Source organism: Mus pahari, chromosome 5 (assembly GCF_900095145.1).
Source record: "Mus pahari chromosome 5, PAHARI_EIJ_v1.1, whole genome shotgun sequence".
In the NCBI taxonomy this organism is placed as follows: Eukaryota; Metazoa; Chordata; class Mammalia; order Rodentia; family Muridae; genus Mus; species Mus pahari.
In genome coordinates this window covers 41,603,937-41,623,901 of record NC_034594.1, presented here as the reverse complement: position 1 = coordinate 41,623,901, position 19,965 = coordinate 41,603,937, and the positions used below count along the sequence as shown (strand labels likewise).

Genomic DNA, 19,965 nt, shown 5'->3' with positions numbered 1-19,965 from the left:
AGAGAAAAGAAAAGAAGAGAAGAGAAGAGAAGAGAAGAGAAGAGAAGAGAAGAGAAGAGAAGAGAAGAGAAGAGAAAACAGGAACTGCTTCTTTGATGGCTAGTCTTCATTGTCAACCTGAATATACCTGGAATGAACTACAATCAAGAAATGTAGGCTACACAGGTGGTCTGTATCTTGAGGCTGGAAGACAACACACCTTTGATTTGGATCTTGAGGCTGGAAGACAACACACCTTTGATTTGGATTTTGAGGTCTGGTGACACACTTTTCATCTGGATCTTGAGGCACACCTTTAGTTTAGGCCATACCTTCTGCTGGAGTCTTCCATAAGGAAGATGGAAGAAGGAACGGGTTGTTTGCCCTCACTTTGCCAGAACATCCGTTCCTTTGCTGGCATTGGAATCCATGTCTGTGGGATTCCATGGACTCTGCCTCAGCTCCTGCCTCCAGGACCCTGTTCTGCTTTAGTTCCTGTCCTGACATCCTTGAGTGGTGAACAGCAATGTAGAAATGTAAGCCAAAAAACCCCTGTCCTCCACAACTTGCTTTTTGGCCATGGTGTTTCATCAGAGCAATAGAAACCCTAACCTATGAGACAGCTTCTTTTTCTTTTATCCAAATCCAGAGACTCTATGGAGAGATGTAAATACAGAATCTAGAATCAATAGAGTCAAAATCATGTGGCATCCTCTAGTCAAACTCCACGTGCCTGGAATGAGGACAGTTGTCTATTAAGAATGTTTTACAACATTGTGAGAGTGAAAATGGGGGAAGATAGCAGGCTGCTTTCTGAATCATAATGTGAATTGAGGTAGAGCGACTTTGAATTCATTAGATACTGGGGTAGGTGACACGTGGGTGGGTAAGAGCCTCATTCCATTACATTATACCTGTGCAAATTGCTAAAGCTAGTTTCAGCTTAGAATGCCTGTGCAGGTGGCAAAAAAAAAAAAATTAAAACTGCAATTAGAAACAGAAATGTACTGATTGACGAAGGGACTTTGAACCAAGCATGAGCATAAACAAGCCGAAACTCAGCAAACTCTGCATTTTGTAATCCTGTTAGCATTTCAGCTTCCAAGCCAAATAAGTACTTAAAATGCAAGCAGATCTTGACTCTGCAATTTCTGGGGCTGCATTCCAGGAGAATGACAATAATTTCATTTTTTGAAGGTCTCTTGGCCTGAAAGGAATCCAAAGAGCTTTCCAAAGAGTAATGGAGAAAACTTACTTCCGAAATCACTAAGCTTGATCCAGTCTGCAATTCCTTCACTGATCAATTTGTTTGATGAACATGCACTTGATACCTACTGTGCTAAACACTGGGAAGAAGCCTGAGGTAAGAGAGCCCACACGAAAGATTTTTCCTTTAGGCCTGTGGAGCAGTGAGCAGAGCATCAAGTCTGGATTTTGGTAGTTTCTCTTTTGACCCTCCCTAAACATTTCCTCAGAATCAAGGATACTTGCTGTGATAGTTAAACTGCAGAAGGGGAAAGATGCCTTAATTGTGTGCTTTGCCAACGGACACCAGGCCAGCAGCATGGGCGTCATCTGGCAGCTTGTTGGAACTGAAGATTTGAGGGGCTAATTTCAAAACTAACCAGGAACTCTGAGTGAGGGGACCCAGGGTTTGGGGTGCACTCTTTGATTCTGAGAATGCTTGACTGCATAGAGGTGACCTTCAATTATAGAAACCAGCACTTAGCAGATTAATAAGGAACCTGATAGTGGTGAGAGTGAGTGATGGGGAAGAAGATAAGTTAAAACTTGAGAGCAAGAAGGTTCAGGTTCCTAGGAAACCTGAAGGTGATGGTTAGCTTGAGATGCTGAAGAAAGTAGGAAGCCTTGTATAATGTGACCTGTCCTTGTATACATCTCTTGGTTTGCTGAAGGGAAGGGAAGTGCTATGCAGACCAATTCACTCCAGCGCTAAGCTTCCCTTCTTGTACCAGGAGGACCTTTGCTTCTGCATGTGCCAGTCTGATTCCATACCCGAGCTTCCCCAATGGGCTCTTCTGCTGAGATGCCTTTTGTGTCCATTTTTTGCCACCAAGTTACTAATCACTAAAATCTTCCAGATTCAACTTCAAATGTCACTTTCTCAATCACTAGCAACAACATAAAAATGTTTAAAACATCCTAGGCCACTCCTTGTTAATACTCAGTGAATGGGCATAATTAAATATTTAATATTTGTCTCCTCTAGAAGATCCTAAGTTCTGTTAAGGTAAGGACTGCGTCCTCATTTTACTGAATGAATATATATGGAGTAAATATAAGCACTGCTTTAGTAAATATTATAAACTCAAATAGGTATTATGAAATCATGTTTCCTGAGCCTTAGTCTGGGAGGTAAGTTTCATCTATCTATCTGTCTATCTATCTATCTATCTATCTATCTATCTATCTATCTATCTATCTATCTATCTGTCTTTTAGAAGTTTAGGGCAGAGCACTTTAAACCACAGTAACAGAGAAGCCAGGAGGGAGATGACTACATCTTTCTAAGAAATCAGTATGAGCCCAGTGCTACAGGTCTAACATGCATTAAATAGCTCAAGTCTCCAAGAATAACTCAAGATTCAGGTACACCTTTGTGCTGGCTAATTTTGTGTCAACTTGACACAGGCTGGAGTTATCACAGAGAAAGGAGCTTCAGTTGGGAAAATGCCTCCACGAGGTCCAGCTGCAAGGCATTTTCTCAACTAGTGATCAAGGTGGGAAGGTCCCCTTGTGGGTGGTGCCATCTCTGGGCTGGTAGTCTTGGGTTTTATAAGAGAGCAGGCTGAGCAAGCCAGGGGAAGCAAGCCAGTAAACAACACCCCTCCATGGCCTCTGCATCAGCTTTTGCTTCCTGACCTGCTTGAGTTCCAGTCCTGACTTCCTTGGTGATAAACAGCAATATGGAAGTGTAAGCTGAATAAACCCTTTCCTCCCCAAATTGCTTCATGATGTTTGTGCAGGAATAGAAACCCTGACTAAGACAACCTTCTCCCTAGTGTTAAAGAGGCTCAAGGATGTTCACTACACAGCCAAAACTCACAGAAGTGCTGGGGATACTAATTAAGTGGAGAATTTATTTTCTGCTTTAAATCTCATGTTACTGAATACTACAAGAAAGGTACTTAATCTTTTCTCAAGAGACATTGTGATGCATGTAAGATGTCCCAACACTGGGGAAATACACAATACTCAACAAATTCTATTAGCAACTTCCATCAGTGTGGCTACCACCAGCATTGTCATCATCACCACCACCACCACCACCACCACCATCAACCACTACCTCCATCATCATTATTCCTATTATGTTCCTAGAACTCTAATCCTACTTGAAAGCATGTTCTAGAAATCCTTTATCTGCGATAGCTAAGTTTGAAGAAATAGTGTCAAAAAAAAAAAAAAAAGGATTCAAAAGGAAATTTATGAACTGTATATCCTCAAAGCTGCATTTAGAGTCAAATGATCTGAAAATTATTACTGAAGTCTTCTGCTTTACATCTTTTATGCTTTCCAGTGGATTAGTTTTGAGTCTTGGAAATCACACAGACTCATAAAAAGTTGTTTTTGAGACTCTGATTTGTAACCAAGTTCACTCTAGCAATTTGGCACTGTATGCCCCTACCCTACCCCAAACACACACAGACACAAACCCACACCGAGACATCCACACCATGGACAGACAGACACTCATGCATGTGCGCACACACACACACACACACACACACACACACACACACACACACACGAGAGAGAGAGAGAGAGAGAGAGAGAGAGAGAGAGAGAGAGAGATCTAGTTTGCTTTGCTTATCTTCCTTGGAGTCTTTTGGTTTTTACTTATATAAATTACTGGGAAATTTGGTGTATAGAACTCTTGTCCCCTTTTCCTAAGCCTGGCTTTCCTGGCAGACTGGAGCAAAGTTGTGGTGAGTGGGACGCAATGTCAGAAAACTCAGAGATAGACAAGAAGGGGCTAGAGTTGAGAGACACTGCGTATGTGATTCTTTCTGGGAGAAAATCAAGACATGGGCTTCAAGAGAAGGAAACAGACAAATTACTAATAGAGTTCACTGGAACATATGCCTCCTTTTTGAAGTCTGAGCAGCAGCCATTGTGTTGTTTTGGAGGACTGCATAGCTTTCTCTGCTTCCTTGGAAGTCTTGATGGAGTGCTCTTGGGTAGCTTTCTTGGTTTGTGGTTTCTAATTCTTGTTACCCCATGCGCTGGCATAGATGTACCTGTAATAGCCCTCTGGAATCTGTCTGCATGATGAACTCTTTGAATTTCTCTTTGTACTTTCTTCTATAGAGAAAGGTCCAGTTAATATGTTAAATATTCCTCTTAAAAAGGAACAGGAATTATCATTTGCAACGAGTGGCTGGAAATCCTTCCCACTGGTCCTGGGATAGCAAAGTCAGGATTTTGAACCGATCTTGTATTTGCTAAAACTGCACAGCTAGACTTTCAGGGTGAAGGTTGGCTGGTGGGAAGAAAGAAAAGTGGTGAACAGGCCACCTTAATTTTTTGAGAGTTTCTCTCTTTAGCCTGGATCTTGTCCAGTAGACCAGGCTAGCTGGCCAGAAGCCTCAGAAATCTATTTGCCTCTGTCTCCCTACTGCAAAGATAAAAAATATGGGCCAATATACTCACATTTGTAAATATGAAGTTTGAAAACTCAGGCTTTCATGTTTGTATGGCAAGAACTTACTGACTAAGCCTTCACCCCAACTCTTTCAATTCTAATATCAAGGTTTTTCTAACATTGATGGCACCATCACTTAGTATTAAAGAGAGACAGGGAAATTCTATTTTTTTATTGGTAATGGTGAAAGGGCTATGAGAATAACCAGAAAAGTTGAGGGAACCTGAGAAAAAAACAACAAAGAACAAAACCACTTGAAGGCTTTGGAGAATTCCCAATATACTCAGGACCCTAGAGGCCAACATTGATTTTTTTGAAGAGTAGGTAGGTAAGCATATTGAACTGGATCCAAAATTCTGTGGCACTTTTCTCTACAAGTCATTTGCTAATTCACAGATGGCACAGAATCAAATGCTAAGAAAAATGGTCAGAGTGCAGTGACTAAGATACTTTGAGCTAAGCAGAGTTCTTGGCATTCTTGTGGAATTGGAATTAGAAGCCAGAATTCAAAACCTTCTAAAGAAGAAAGACCCCTGTAACAAGCCCATCTTTCTAGGTAGGGTCCCAGGAAGGATACATCTTAGTAATAGTAGACTATATACCCTCAACTAGCTTTCATGGTTCTAGAATAGGGCATAAAATTTTCCAAAAAAGGAGACCACCAACAGTTTGACCCAGCCACTGAACTACATCAATGACCAATATGGCACCACAAACCTACGGGCGCAATTGTATGAATATTTTGGGTGTAACCAACAGCTCTCTAATTGGACTTTAGACCTGTTCAACAAGAAGGATACAATGATTAGCAATGGAAACCTAGCTAACTAGTCAATCCTAGTGAAATTATGGCTATGGGAGGAAAATCTATAATCACTAACTTACTAAACCAGCATAATTCCTAACAACATTCTATAACCATTTGTTCTGATATCTAGGATAAGTGTAGATTTTACCCCTCATCAAGGAAACTTCCTTTTGCAACAAATGCAGACCACTATAGAAAACCACAACCAATCAAAATGCAGAGTTGTGGAATCCATTCTCATTTGGTATAAATTCCCATACATAAGGTTCATGGAGCATTGCAGAAGAGAGGACAGAAAGTTTATAAACGTCAGAGGATTAAGGATTTTGCTATGTGATTGTGTCTCCTAGTAACATCAGAAGCTATGCCCATAAAATCTCATCATCATGACCACCCGGTCATGAGCAGAACCGGAATGACATCAATGAACATGACAAACCACACAGGAAAAAGCCCTCATGGCCCCGATCCTGTACTGAGAGATGTGTATAACTGAGGGAAGCTGAGAAAAGAGGTTTTCACCAAGGATGGCTACACCAGTTGGCTATCTAGTGCCATATGATTAGCCCTGAAAACATACATACAAGTGAAATACATGTAAGTAACATTATATAGATTCAACAGGCTATATTTAGGAATATATCTGTGTATACAAATAGATATTTGCATACAATAACAGTGAAAAACTGGGCATGAATTTGAAATAAAGTAGGGAGGAGTATATGAGGTTTGGAGGGAAGGAAGGAAGAAATGATATTAAATATTATTCTTGTTTGTTTGTTTGTTTGTTTTTTGAGACAGGGTTTCTCTGTATAGCCCTGACTGTCCTGGAACTCACTTTGTAGACCAGGCTGGCCTCGAACTCAGAAATCCACATGTCTCTGACTCCTGAGTGCTGGGATTAAAGGCATGCACCACCACGCCCAGCTCAATCTTAAAATAACTATAATTAGTATAGTTAAGAAAAAAGACAGTAAAAAAGACAATAGAATTTCACCAGAGAATAACCATTTCAAGCAAAACAACAAAAACCAGGCAGACAGCCATGTGAAAATAAAAATTAAACTAAATAAAATTAAGGGCTCAACAGCTGGCATAAAGGAAGATTGGGAACACCAAAGGCAAGACTAGTAAACCAACAGATATGATATTATAAAACAACAAACCTGAAAGATAAAGGAAAAGCAAGAAAATAGAACAGAAAGTTCTAATTTTTATTTCATTAGATTTCTGAGGCAAGGGGTGAGACAGAAACAAAGAAAGAGTATTTGCAAAGACATTATCAATTTTCCAAAGCTAATAAGGACATTAAGCTATAGATATATGGGGTTATATACATCCTACAAAGATTAAATAGTGCATGTATATCTGTACAATACATATATACACACACATAGATATGTACACATGCCCATATGCAAACAATGCATATACACAATACACACATGCACACATATATGTACCCACATGTATATATCCAAGTGCACACACATCCATACACACACAACCACATGCACACATACATAGATACATATATACTCATGTGCATACACACGTCCACATGTCCACAATGAATACACACAATACACACATGAACACATGTATGTGCATACATATACACATCCATATCTACATGCACACACATGTATGCATACATCCACATTCATATGCACACACATCCATATCCACATGAACACACATACACACACACAGATGTCCACATGCATACACGTGCACCTCCCAGTAAACGTGCTGAAATTCAAGATCATGAAAAAAATTGAGTCAGTTAAAAGTACAAGACATATTATTTCCAAAGGGATGACAGTAGTCTGACAACAGACTTTTATGAAAATATTGAAACTAATAAGCAATGGAATCATAGTTTAGAAATGTTAAAACCCTCTAATTGATAAAACTGAAGAGACAAATTAATTTACACTTGTATGGTAGAGAGTATATTCACAGTGGGGTAAAATGAGTGGTCAACAATAAAATAATAGAGAAATCCCTAAAACCAAATTGCAGATGTCTAAATAACTCACAAGGCAAAGAGAAGTTCTCAAGGTAAGCAAAAAAGCTATAATAAATGACAAATATACAGTGTATTAAAATGAATATGATATCCCTAAAGCAAGAATGAGGGAAGAATTTAAAACAAATTTTTACATTAGGCGAGAAAGTCTTAAGTCAGTATTCTCAGCTTTACTTTAGAGAAACTAGAAAGAAGAGACACATAAATAAACCAACCCACAACAGAATGAGGAAACAATAAAAAGGAGAAATCAATGAAATTAGAACCAGAAAAAGAATGAGGGAAAAAGTAGTTGGTACTTTGAAAAGTCAATAACATTGTCAAGTTTCCAAATAAAACAAAAGAACAAAAAGTGACAAAAGAGGAAAACACAAGTTTTCAATATCAAGAAGGGAATAGGGTAGCACAAACGACCCTGTAGATTAACAGCTGATAAGCAGCTACGGGGCAGTCGGTCTGTAACACGCTTGCATCAGAAGACAAGTAGACAACACACCGTCATTAGGATAAGAAGGATACTACAGATAACCCTATAATGTAATTTTGTTTTAAAACATGGATCAAGTCCTAGAAAGATTAAAACTACCATAATTCACACAATAAAAACTAATTTGAACAGACTTACAGTTATGAAGGTCTTTGAATTTATAATTAAAAACCTCCTAAAGAAGAAATGTTAGGTATCTGACACTTTTACTAGAGAGAGCTAGCAATGGTTTAAAGACAAATTAATGCCACGTCTATCCACTCTTCCAGGAAAAAAGAAGTGTGTGCCACTTTCTTACTCATCCAGTGAAGCTGGTCTCACTCCATATTGAAATTAAAGTTCATATAAAGAAACCTGTAGACCAGTAATCCATATGACTTAGAGGCACAGAAGTGTGTCAAAATAGTAGCAAATTGTAAAATATTGCAATAATTATATACCAAAACGAAGTGGGATTTATTTAGTTGCAGTTGGTTCTGTGTTTGAGAAAGACTAAATATAATTGGCATATTAACAAGCTAGAGAAGAAAATCACATGATTATATAAATCAAAGTAGAAAATCCCCTGGTAAGACTCATTAGCTTACAATTACTCTCAGAAAACTAGGGATTGAAGGAGAACTTCTGCAGCATAATAAAGATGCCAACAAAATCCCTGCAACTAATATTACAAAGGTGAAAGCCAGAATGATTTCTCCACATGATTTAAAAAAAAAAAAAAAAAAAAAAAAAACAAGGCTTTTCAGATATTATTCCCAAGTTCAACATGGTCATTGCCTTATGCTGTGCAATAAGGCAAGAAAAGGAAATAAAAAGGTCTACATGGAAGAATGGAAGAAATAGAGCTTATTATGTTCATATAAAAGCCAGGAAAGAGTCATTTCTCCCATCTCTTTAATAGCCATAATATAAACACTTTCAAAACATCTCTCAATAGGTGAATGGCTAAGGGAATTGTGGTAATTTGTACTGTGGTCTACTACCCAACAACACAAAGTAAAACCTTTTGACAATGACAAGAAGGGTGGATTCAAGAGCATTATACTGTTCGTAAAGAGTCTCAGAAGGTCATATTCTTCTCTATTTACCTGGTTCTCGTTCTGAACTATGCTACTTACAGCACAGTTACAGAGATGTGAACTAGACTGGTGATTGCTGAGAGACAGGGATGGGGGGAAAATATCTGACTATAAAGGCGACTGCGAGTGAGCTCATTGTGGTGATGGAAATATTTCTGCATCCTGACTGCAGAAGTGGTTACACAGATAGTCACATGGCTTAGAACCAATCTCAACTTTCCTCTTTGATATTTTGCTAGAATTATACAAGATACATTAATTGGAGGAAAAACACTAAACGGAATAATGTATTTCCTCACCCATCTTTAATTCACTGTTAAGGACTAACAAGGGAATTAACAAATAGTATTTTTTATAAAAGTTTCTTGCTGTGTAGCTCTATGGGGCCGCAAACTCAAGACCTTTGTGCCTAGCCTGCCCAGTGCTATGATTATAGGCATCCACCATCGTGCTACTTTCTATGGAATTAATAATAATTTTAATGACAGGATGGTACAAATTCTCAGGAATTACTGTATATAAAGATACTACTTATTAACCACACAATGCTATTTCCTACTTATGTATGCACACACATTTAAATCCTAGGAACAGAATTCTCCTGTAGGTACCGTCTTATGCCCTTTTATAGACACAGAAATCAAGAGACAGATGGTAAGTGATTTGGTTTTTAAAGTAACACAATGATGGATAATAGCTGAGCTAGTCCTCAAAACATATGAAGTTTCAACTTCAGAGTCTATGTTCAGCTTCTTATCTTCTTTCTTGTATATAGGTTTCCTTTCCTGCCTGTACTTGTCCATGTGCTGGCTCAAAAACTGAGAAATAAAAGCATTGGATAGAAGTTCCATTAATATGATACCCACTACTCCTACAGCACGCTTCTAGGCATCTCAGGGCAAGCTTGCTGGTGAGCTCTTTTGCTCCATGTCTGACTTTAAGAATAGCCTTCCCTAGATTACAACTCTCCTTTTTGGCTTCTAGTGTCCAGTGCATACAACCTGAACCATGTATTCTGGTCTTGTACTTTCATGAAGTATCTACCAGACAGAAATACTGCTATGGTACAAGGAAGTCTGGTCAGGCTTTGGCCAAAAGATAAGCGTGGATCAGGAGAGGTGCTCTACTAAACTTGACACAGAAAGTGCACAGAGTATGTATCAAAAAGTTTCCATCTTAGGCAGGTCACACAGGTATTGCAACCTGAGAAGAGAGAGACTGAGTGCTAGGCACACTGGAGGGAATCCCAAGGCTTGCTCAGGATTGCCTGTGGGCCTGTAAGGTAGAATAACTTGGGAATATTGTTTCTGCATGGGTTCAGATCAGCCTTCAGCCATGCTCTCTCTAGAGGATGAGCATCCCACCACATATAAATATTAAAACATCTCTTTAAGATGTTGGATATTTATGAGTGCTAGCATTAAAACTATCTTTTACTGCCCTCTTTCATCCCACTGATTATTTATTGTTTGAAAAGATAAATACAGGAAAGTAATTGACCTAACAATGGCCTATTCTTGATTACACATCGCATTAAATACAAAAAAAATTGTAAAGAGGGCACATTGAGATCTGTCCTTAGCATCAGCAAAGATTGTGTAATGAAAAGGTATGTGGCTTAGCCTAATAGATGAATGCAAACCACAGGTCACAAGAGGCTTGCAGTAACTGCATCAGCCTAGCTGTGCTGGGAGAGAATACACTTCGGTATTTCCACAGCCTTGAACACAGGGTTTAGTATATAATAGGCGTCTCAGAGTTTATGGACTGAATGGATGGATGAAAGAAAGGAAGAAAGGAAGGAAGGAAGAAAGAAAGAAAGAAAGAAAGAAAGAAAGAAAGAAAGAAAGAAAGAAAGAAAGAAAGAAAGAAAGAAAGAGACAAAAATGTAAGGAGGGCCATCTGATAGCTAAGGAAGAACTTGGCTGTTTTTTATACGCCGTTGGCACCATCGTCCTACAGGGAAGGAGCTCTTCTATTTGTGCGGTTTTAAGTTTAACTGAGGATAGCCTATACATATCCTTCAACCTCCTCTGAGTAAATAGACTTAGCTAGATGAATAGATCCTGAAGTTCAAGTCATTTGTTTGAAAAGAAAAATATCATTTACGTGGATGAATACACAACAGTTTTAACGGTCAGGGTAGAGTGTTCCTCCGGCATGCTTATTTATTTGAGGTTAGGGTGGGAGGTGGTCTTAGGAGTAGATTGTCATTGTGTACTAACCCTCTTCCATGGAAGGCTGTCTACATCTTTTACCCTGAAAATGATAATTTAGTCTTTTCTTTATTAGTAACCTGAACCAAGAGCAGGGCCCTCAGAACATGGGGAAATTAATGAGAACATCACATTTTAAATAGAGGAGGGGTAGAAGGGAGGAGAGTTAATGGTATAGCTGTTACTCAGCACTGACCTGGCCACAGTGACTCGTTCATTAGGAGAGTTCTCATTCTTGTTTAAAAGTCACTTAAACACTGATGGTATTATATTCTGAGGGGGAAAATCTGATTGCTTCATTCAACTGATAAGTTAAGTCTCCATGGAAATAGCATTTATCACTGGGATTCCTGGAGTGAAATGGGATGGCTTTGGTTCTGTTTGCAGAACTAAAAAAGGAAGCAAGCAAGAAAAAACCCACATCTCTAAGAAATTACAGTATCCACTGTTCTGATCTCACACACAGGTTCCATAGAGGTATGAGTCAGAAGAAAGATCTAAAGTACTGCGAAACTGAAATAAAATTAACTGGAAAAATCACTAGGGAGGAGACTGGGAACAAACATCAGTCTCATGTGAGCTGTCTGTGACAGAGCACGGCTTAGTGAAATGCTGAATCTCTGCAATTAATGCACTGTTGTGACAAGAGATATCAATTATCCTGCATTGCCCCAGCGGCACATGATCTGTTCCCCCCTCCCCACCCCCCCAGCTGTTCCCACCTGGCTGGGTAGCTTGTCTGGTAATACCTTTCATATCTGTCTTTACTCTTCTCGAAGAATTCCCCAAAACAAAATTTTCAGTCAGTGTGAAAACTGAGAAGACAAGTAACCAAGTTGCTCAGACTGAAATATTTCTGCCTCAGCAATTAGAGAGGGGCTATAATCTCCGACTAAGGATAACCTCCCACAGGATGCTAATATGAATCTCCTTGCCCTAAGTGCTATGTACCCATCATCTGCAACTTTTGCATTATTAGAGGGAGAGGAACGTGGGAAAGAAAGAAGTCATTAAGACTTGAGCTAATTGTGATGGAGTCCGTGGAGTGATCTGTAAGAGCCACTTGGAAGTCCTTTTTTGCTCCTTTGAATTCATTTGCTGGAAGGATGAAACACTAGTCTTTCACATTTTCTTGCAAGAGGAAGTGACCCTTTAAATTCTGTTAATGTGAAGTTATTGGAGACTTCTGGAAAAAAAATTTTTATAAAGAGATCAACTTGCTTAGCATAGTTCGCTGGCTATTCCACCCTTTCAGACCTTTCTTCGCAAAGACTAGACATGAGACTATCTTAGAGTTATAATGTAACACCAAGATGAAACCCACCCACAGGAGGGTACACCCACAGCCTCAGGTCTTCCCCAAATCAAAGGCAAGGAGGGAGATGAATGGAGGCCACTTGAAGAGGCCAGGGCTACATGAAGTTCTTAATGGGAAACATAAATATATCCATTGAGTTTTCTGTTTTTGTAGCCAAAAAAAAAAAAAAAAAAAAAAATTGCATCTAATTTCAAAAACTGTATTAATGACAGCTTTTTAGGGCCCATGGGAATTGGGCCAGCCCAGCAGATGGATGTGGACACTCTAGTGACATGGAAAGAAGATAACCTTGATTCAGGTGACTGACTTAGGAATATCTAATGAGCTATGGATTGAGAAGGATAATTACCTAACTATCCCACTGTTTAACAACTACATTATTCATTTATGCAGATGATATGGCAAGTCCCACAGAATCTGAGATGTTTTTCAGTTGTTTTCTAGATTATCCTCTCACTTCCTTTCCTCTTTCTACCTTTTTGGTTCTGGTGATTATAATATCCCAGCAAGAGTTACAGCTGAATATAGGATTAACTTTTAGAATCATGCGGTCATGGAACAGATGGAATCGATCAAGTTCTGAAATGCATGACTTCAAGGGTCAAAATACAATAAAGAACCTTTGTAAACAGTTATATTTAACTTACTGACCTTCTCAATATAGAGCCTCTTGTGCTATATGGTCCAATGTTATCGTGAAAAGGCTTTCCTAAGGATTTAGAGTTGATGTTTATTGAGGCAGGACTTATTTCACTGAAATCACACAGACAATCCACTGGATAGGGCAAATGCCTTCTCTTCATTTTACAGCTCTAAAACTTAAGTTTTTGAAAAATTAATCAATTTGAACCAATGTCACAAGAAGGCCCCAAAGCCTCATGCCTTTCCAAAGTTGAATACACTTACAATTTAAATATTTTCACAATGTGTTTTATTTACTATTCTAACACTATACTGTGAATTTGTTGTTGTTCAGGAAACAGATCTAGTCATTAGACTGAGTTTCTTGAGGATTTATTCTGCTTTTAAACTTCCTTGTATGAGCTTTGGAATGTAACAGATGCTCAATAAACGTTTCTACAAAGCACTTGTAAGTACATACTGGAGCATTAAGGCCATTTATCTGTATTGTTGGGGTGTTCCCTGCTATTTGCCACTTTGATTTCCCAGTTGTATTATGTTAGTCAATAAACATCTTGTAAGCAAATGCAGAGTCCAGTATTATTGGACCACATTACATTTTATAATTCACTTTAAATGTATACGTTATTTGGAATATCTGTTAGAGAGTAATTACTTTAGGATTCACTAAGGAACATGTGGTTTCCTTTCTTAGCCAGGTTATGAGATGGCAAATGGGGCAACTCTTAATAAACATGGGGAAACCTCAAAATAAGTCAGAGGTTTTACAATGTTTCTGTTGAAATGGAGAATGTAAACTAGATACCAGTCACCTAAATTAATAGCCAAGTGAAGATCCCACAGAGGGCAGATTAATGGAGGTCTCAAGTACTGAATTGTAAAGATTATATTTGACACTGATCAATGATCTTATCAATGACATATATGAGTCACAATGATTAATATGAGAGTGATAAAACTAAGCCCACGAAGCATAGCTAATATTTTGGATTAAAAAGTTCCCATCTTTATGGATGATAACAATGGGCTAAAAGTAACAATTACTTTTGAGGGGGGAGTTGTAAGATAGGGTGTCACTCTGTAGCCCACCCTAAAATCTAACATGATTCTCCTGCCTCAGCACTGGACCTGTTAGGATTGCAGGTGTGAGTCATGATGCCTGGTTTTAACTCCTAGCAAATATATTTTTAGCTTAGATACAAGGAATATCTTCCAATTAAAAAAGACAAGATTCAGTAATACATGGCTTGACAACTGTCCTGGTAATGTCTTGTCAACTCAATACGAGTTAGAGTCAAATGAGAAGAGGAGAACTCAACTGAGAAAATACTTTCACAATATTGGCCTATTGGTGAGTCTGTGGGGATGCTGTCATTACTGATGATTGATGTGGAAGAGCCCAGCCCACTGTGGGCAGGCCTGCACTCGGCACATGGTCCTGGTTATACAGGAGACCAGGCTAGGTAAAACAGGAAGAGCAAGCTGGTAATCAGATTCTCCCATGGCCTTTGTTTTCAGTTCTTATTTTCAAGTTTCTGCGTGGATTCCTGCCCTGACATTCCTTCTAGATGGAAGCTGAAGAAAACTCTTACCGTAGTGTTTATTATAACAGTATAACAATAACACTAACAAGAAAGCATCGAAGCTGAAGGGGTCTGCAGCCCTATAGGAGGAACAGCAATATGAACTAACCAGTACCCCCCCCCCCCAGAGCTCTTGTCTCTAGTTGCATATGTAGCAGAGGGTGGCTTAGTCGGCCATCAATGGGAGGAGAGGCCCCTGGTCTTGCAAAGATTCTATGCCCCAGTATAGGGGAATGCCAGGGCCAGGAAGCGGGAGTGGGTGGGTTGGGGAGCAGGGGGAGGGGGGAGGGTATAGGAGATTTTTGGAGAGGAAACAAGGAAATGGGATAGCATTTGAAATGTAAATGAAGAAAATATCTAATAAAAAAAGAAAGCATAGAAGCTTTAGATAAAAAGTATAACATAAGCTAGAAACTGTAGCTGATAGACAAGTTTAGGTCACATTAATAAATGTAAAAAGAATAAAAGATTAAGGCCAAGGAATACAAAATCCTTTGGCTTCTGATGCATCTGGAAGACAGTGTCCACTTGTGCACACTGTGATTAACACAGTGATCATAAAGTCAATAGACTTGAGTGTATCCAGGGAACAGACACCCAAAGAGTTATAGATGTGGATTACAAGCCAGGACTAAAAAGGCTGGAAGAGTTTATCTTCAAGAAATGATTGGCCAGTGATCCTAGGGCAATGTGCCATACCTTCTGCACCCTGGTATGGGTAATATTAAATATAATATATATAATATACCAGGTATTATATTATTATATATAACAGTATTACTATATATAATTATATATATATATATATATATATATATATATATATATATATATATATATATAAAATTAAAAGGTAAATTGTTTTTAACCATCACAGCATTTGAGACATTCATGGCATTAAGCCTCCATCTCGTAGAGAGGTGAGGATGCTCTGTGTTGACCAACTTGTGGGATTTCAGGACCACACCTTAAGTACAAATCCTCAGCCAGCTCTTCCCCCCACAGCTGCCCCTTCATCTCTCTCCTGAGTATGAATGCCTTCCCCTGGTGACCAAGGCTGGCCGTCCTCCCTCACTTTTGCTCTTGGCCCTTCCTCTTTTATCTCTGGCCACTGACTCCTTCTTTTCTGGTCTGCCTAATGACCACTTTCTAAAACTGTGAATTACAACCCCAGAAGAGGTCATAAATGAATATAAGGGTTGCAAAAAATTGCCAACAATATAAGGTCTCTGGATGCACCATGGCCATATAATTGATTCGTGGTGTCTTTTTTGGCAGCACTCTCTGTTGATGTATCCTACACTTTCACTGCAGCCTAGGCCCAGAATACATAACATGAGCACTTTACCCTGCACGTGTCATGTACAATGAACACGATACCTTGGCTCAGATTTGAGACTACTGTATGTTAAAGAGTATAGTATTTTTACTGTACCTCTTTGACTATTGGAAACTAAAACTTCTATTGTTTTCCTACCCTCAGTTCTCAGTATGTAAATATCAATTTCATGTATCTTTCAACCATACTTTATTAGAATGTTTGATTTGAAAAAATTGATGTTAGAGTTGCTGACTTGAATTTCACTGAAAAAAAAAATCATTATATGAATTCTGGCCTGTGATGAGCACAGAATTTCCAACAGTTTTGAAAGGGGCCCTAAGCATACTTCTGTCATTTTATATTATGCATTTATGTGAAGTGGTATTCTCAGCATTGACAATTATAAAATCAAAGTATTGATCAACTCTGAAAAATGTTGAAGATGCTTTATGTCCTCCAGTATCAAATATTCAGCCAAGATTTAAATCTTTATATAAAATAAACAAGCATACATCCCATTAGCATGCAAAACTGCTTCCATCTATAATGCCTGGTAATATTACATGTAAAGAATCATCTTAAAATAAATTTATTTATAATGCATTATTAGCAAGTATTTTATTATTATTACTTATATACTTTAGGGTTGCATTAAAATCTTGTGTGGGAAAGAGTTGTGGGTGGAGTTTACAAAGCCCTGCCCTCACCTGCCACACTTCCTCTCACTTTAACCTTCACCTATGTTTCACCCACTAACCCATCCACTAATCCAACTGTCCCGCTGCCATGTACCAACCACTGTCTTTGGAAGATCTACATATCTCATAATGTATAGCAACCCCCTATGAGGAGGATATACCATGTTTTCTCATTCCCTAGTGAACTTAGGACTGACCACTAGTCCTGGCTCTTGGTAGATGCTCCATAAGTATTTGTTGCATTGCTTGCATGATGATGCAGCATGGCATTTTGGGAAAGTTATTTTTCTGAAGGCTGTGTAGTAGAAGAGAATTGAACCCAGATCAGCCTCCACACCACAAGTCATGGTTTAACATGCTGTTAATATATATGTTAAGAGCCCAAAGTAAGCAACCTTACCTGCATACTGTACTAGGAAGGAAGAAAGTGTGTCTATGTAACAGGCTGGGTTAGGGAAAAGAACAGTATAGAAAGGTCTAGAATGAAGTCCCAATATTGGGCAAGTGACTCACATTCTCTGAGCTCATTTTCTACAACATTGTTATGAGGGGACATTGTTAGTTTGGAATCACCATTCTAGATGTGACTTCAAAGACACAGTCTTTCCCACCCAATAACCCTGCTTTCTCATTACCTCTAGGCTCACTCTCTACATTCTTACCACCAAAGCAATTCCTATTATCAGTTCTCCTCTGCTCCTTCTAAGCCACTGACTCTGTCCTCTCTAAGTTACCAATGACCTTTCAGTGGCTACAGTCTCTTGATAGGCTTTATTCTCTCCACCTCTGTGGACACAGTTATGACATTGGCTACAGGATCTTGACATATATCAGTCTCCACTGCACATATGTCATCGCTCAGATTTCTGGAGCCCAAATTGGACAGCCGCAGGACACTTGTCATCAGTTACTATCAACTAATCAAGTATCAACATGAGATGTGACACAGTGACTCCAATGTGCTGTGCAGTCTCACTTCCTGCCACTTTCCTTCCTGCTTACATGCCATGTTCTGGGTATTTCTCAACTTCCTCAAATGCATGCTCTTTCTAGCAACTTGACCTTCTTACATAACCATTTTGTAAGGGAAAAGAGGTATCCCATTGTACCTAATCGATATTTAAGGATCTTTCCAGAGCGAGCTCTACTATCACCTGCTTTAGGAGGCCTTTTATGTGTAGCCTATACAAGGGAAAAAAAAGCTTTCACTTCTTTTTTTTTTTTTTCTCATTGTCTCTATTTTTTTATTATTATTATTTTCTTTATTTGCATTTCAAATGCTATCCCGAAAGTTCCCTATACCGCCCCCCCCCCCCCCCTGCTCCCCTACCCACCCACTCCCACTACTTGGCCCTGGCCTTCCCTTGTGCTGGGTTATATAAAGAAGGGGCCTCTCTTCCCAATGATGGCCGATTAGGCCATCTTCTGCTACATATGCAAGCTTTCACTTCTAATTACAGAGTATTATGATTCTGCATCTCCACATGTCATGGGTTTCTATTGGTTAGAAAAGGAATTCCTTTAATCCTTATGAACATGTCAGGATTACTCTCCCATCTTCCCTAGAACTTTCTACAGTATATAGAATATAGTAGATGCCAAATAAATGCTTACTGAATGAAGAAAGATTGAACAGATGATTGGATAAGTGATATGCCCTTCATTTTAAAATATGGTAGGTTTAAAACTCAGAGTGTCTGCTTTGAACCCTATCTAACAGAAATCTTAGATTTACATAAGCCCAGAATTTCACAGATACAGAACAATACAACTGGTCATAACAGTAACCATGATGATAATAGCTATCATTATCTAGTGTTTACTGTGCATCAAGGCAAAAATCGCTTGCTTTAAGATTTTAAGGAAAAGGAACAGTGCAGTCTTTAAATATAATTAAAGATAAGAGCAGAATCAAGACAATTCTGGGTAAAAAGAGTTACTCTTTGATCTGTTATCTAAAAATCTAACAACCATCTAAACTCTGCAGAAAGCAGATTTGGAGCTTTTATTAACACAAAGAGGCAAAAGCCAAAATTAAGACTCAATTACCCATAGATGTGTGGGCTGGGCAGTAAATGAATAATTTTTTGGCAACATTTTATAGTGGATATCTTTAACATTGTCCAACGAGATTTCTTTCCTGGTCTACCTACATGGGTAAAAATTAACTTGAAATACCATATATATGTATGTCACAGTTTAGATCTAAAAATCATCCCTATTGATTCAGTATTGAAGGCTTGGTCCCAGTACAGCTGTGTTTATAGCTGGGGCTACAGAGAGATGGCAACTTTGTCAGTGGGTTCATATGTTGATAAGGTCATAGCTATTCAAAAGTAAAGTCAAGTTTGAGGAAGTAAGTGTCTGAGGGGAACATTTGCTATTCTTCCCCTCTCTGTGACCAAATACTTGACAAGAAGCAACTTAAGTAGGTGAGAGTTATTTTGGCTCACAGTTTGAGGGTGCAGTCTGTTATGATGGAGACATCATGACAGGAGAAACTGAAGCAGCAGTCTCATTATCAGGAAACAAGCAGAGAGAAATTCTATTGTTATATAGAATTTCCCTTTTTATTCAGTATGGGATTCTGGCCCATGAAATACTTGATGCCTACTTCATGATGATAACCTGATGTAGAAACTTCCTCATAGATAAGCCCAGATTTGAGACCCTGTCAAGTTCACAATTTAATATTAGCCAAAGGGCATGATTTTGAAGGGTTAATGATGTCCCTGGTCCTTTCCATGGGATCTTCTATGCTTCCTGCTGTCGTTAGATGAGTAGTTTTCCCCAAGCACAGTCTTCCCATCATGATGTGGAGCCCAGAAACAGCTGGGCTGAGCAGCTATAGATGGCTTGGACTGAGACCTGGAAAACTGTACGGACATAAAGATTTCTTCTTTTTGAGTTGTTAATTTCCTGGATCTTGTTACAGAGATAGGAACTGGAGCAATCCAAGGGTTTAAAAAATATGGGTAAAATAAACTTTAGGTGACAAATATTTTAGGCATGATGAGTTCTGGTTGTTTAGTATTCTTGGAGATCAAGAATACATATTAACACATCAGGAAAAAAAGGGGGGCACACGAAAAGTAAAACCTGTTTCTGTGGTTTAATTCAGGTTGTGGGTTTGCTA

General features: G+C 38.8%; 1 protein-coding gene and 1 long non-coding RNA gene across 2 annotated transcripts in view; one reads left to right on the top strand and one right to left on the bottom strand.

Moving 5' to 3' along the window:
- Positions 1 to 19,965, bottom strand: part of Pard3b (par-3 family cell polarity regulator beta) — a 976,275-nt gene that overhangs the window by 136,228 nt on the left and 820,082 nt on the right. The gene's annotated exons all lie outside the window — the stretch shown is intronic.
- The window catches only part of LOC110321616, a 40,882-nt gene continuing 22,078 nt past the window's right edge, over positions 1,162 to 19,965 (top strand). The window contains exons 1-2 of the long non-coding RNA XR_002380537.1: positions 1,162 to 1,342; positions 1,778 to 1,784. This is a non-coding gene — a long non-coding RNA (uncharacterized LOC110321616). The remainder of the gene's footprint in view (positions 1,343 to 1,777; positions 1,785 to 19,965) is intronic.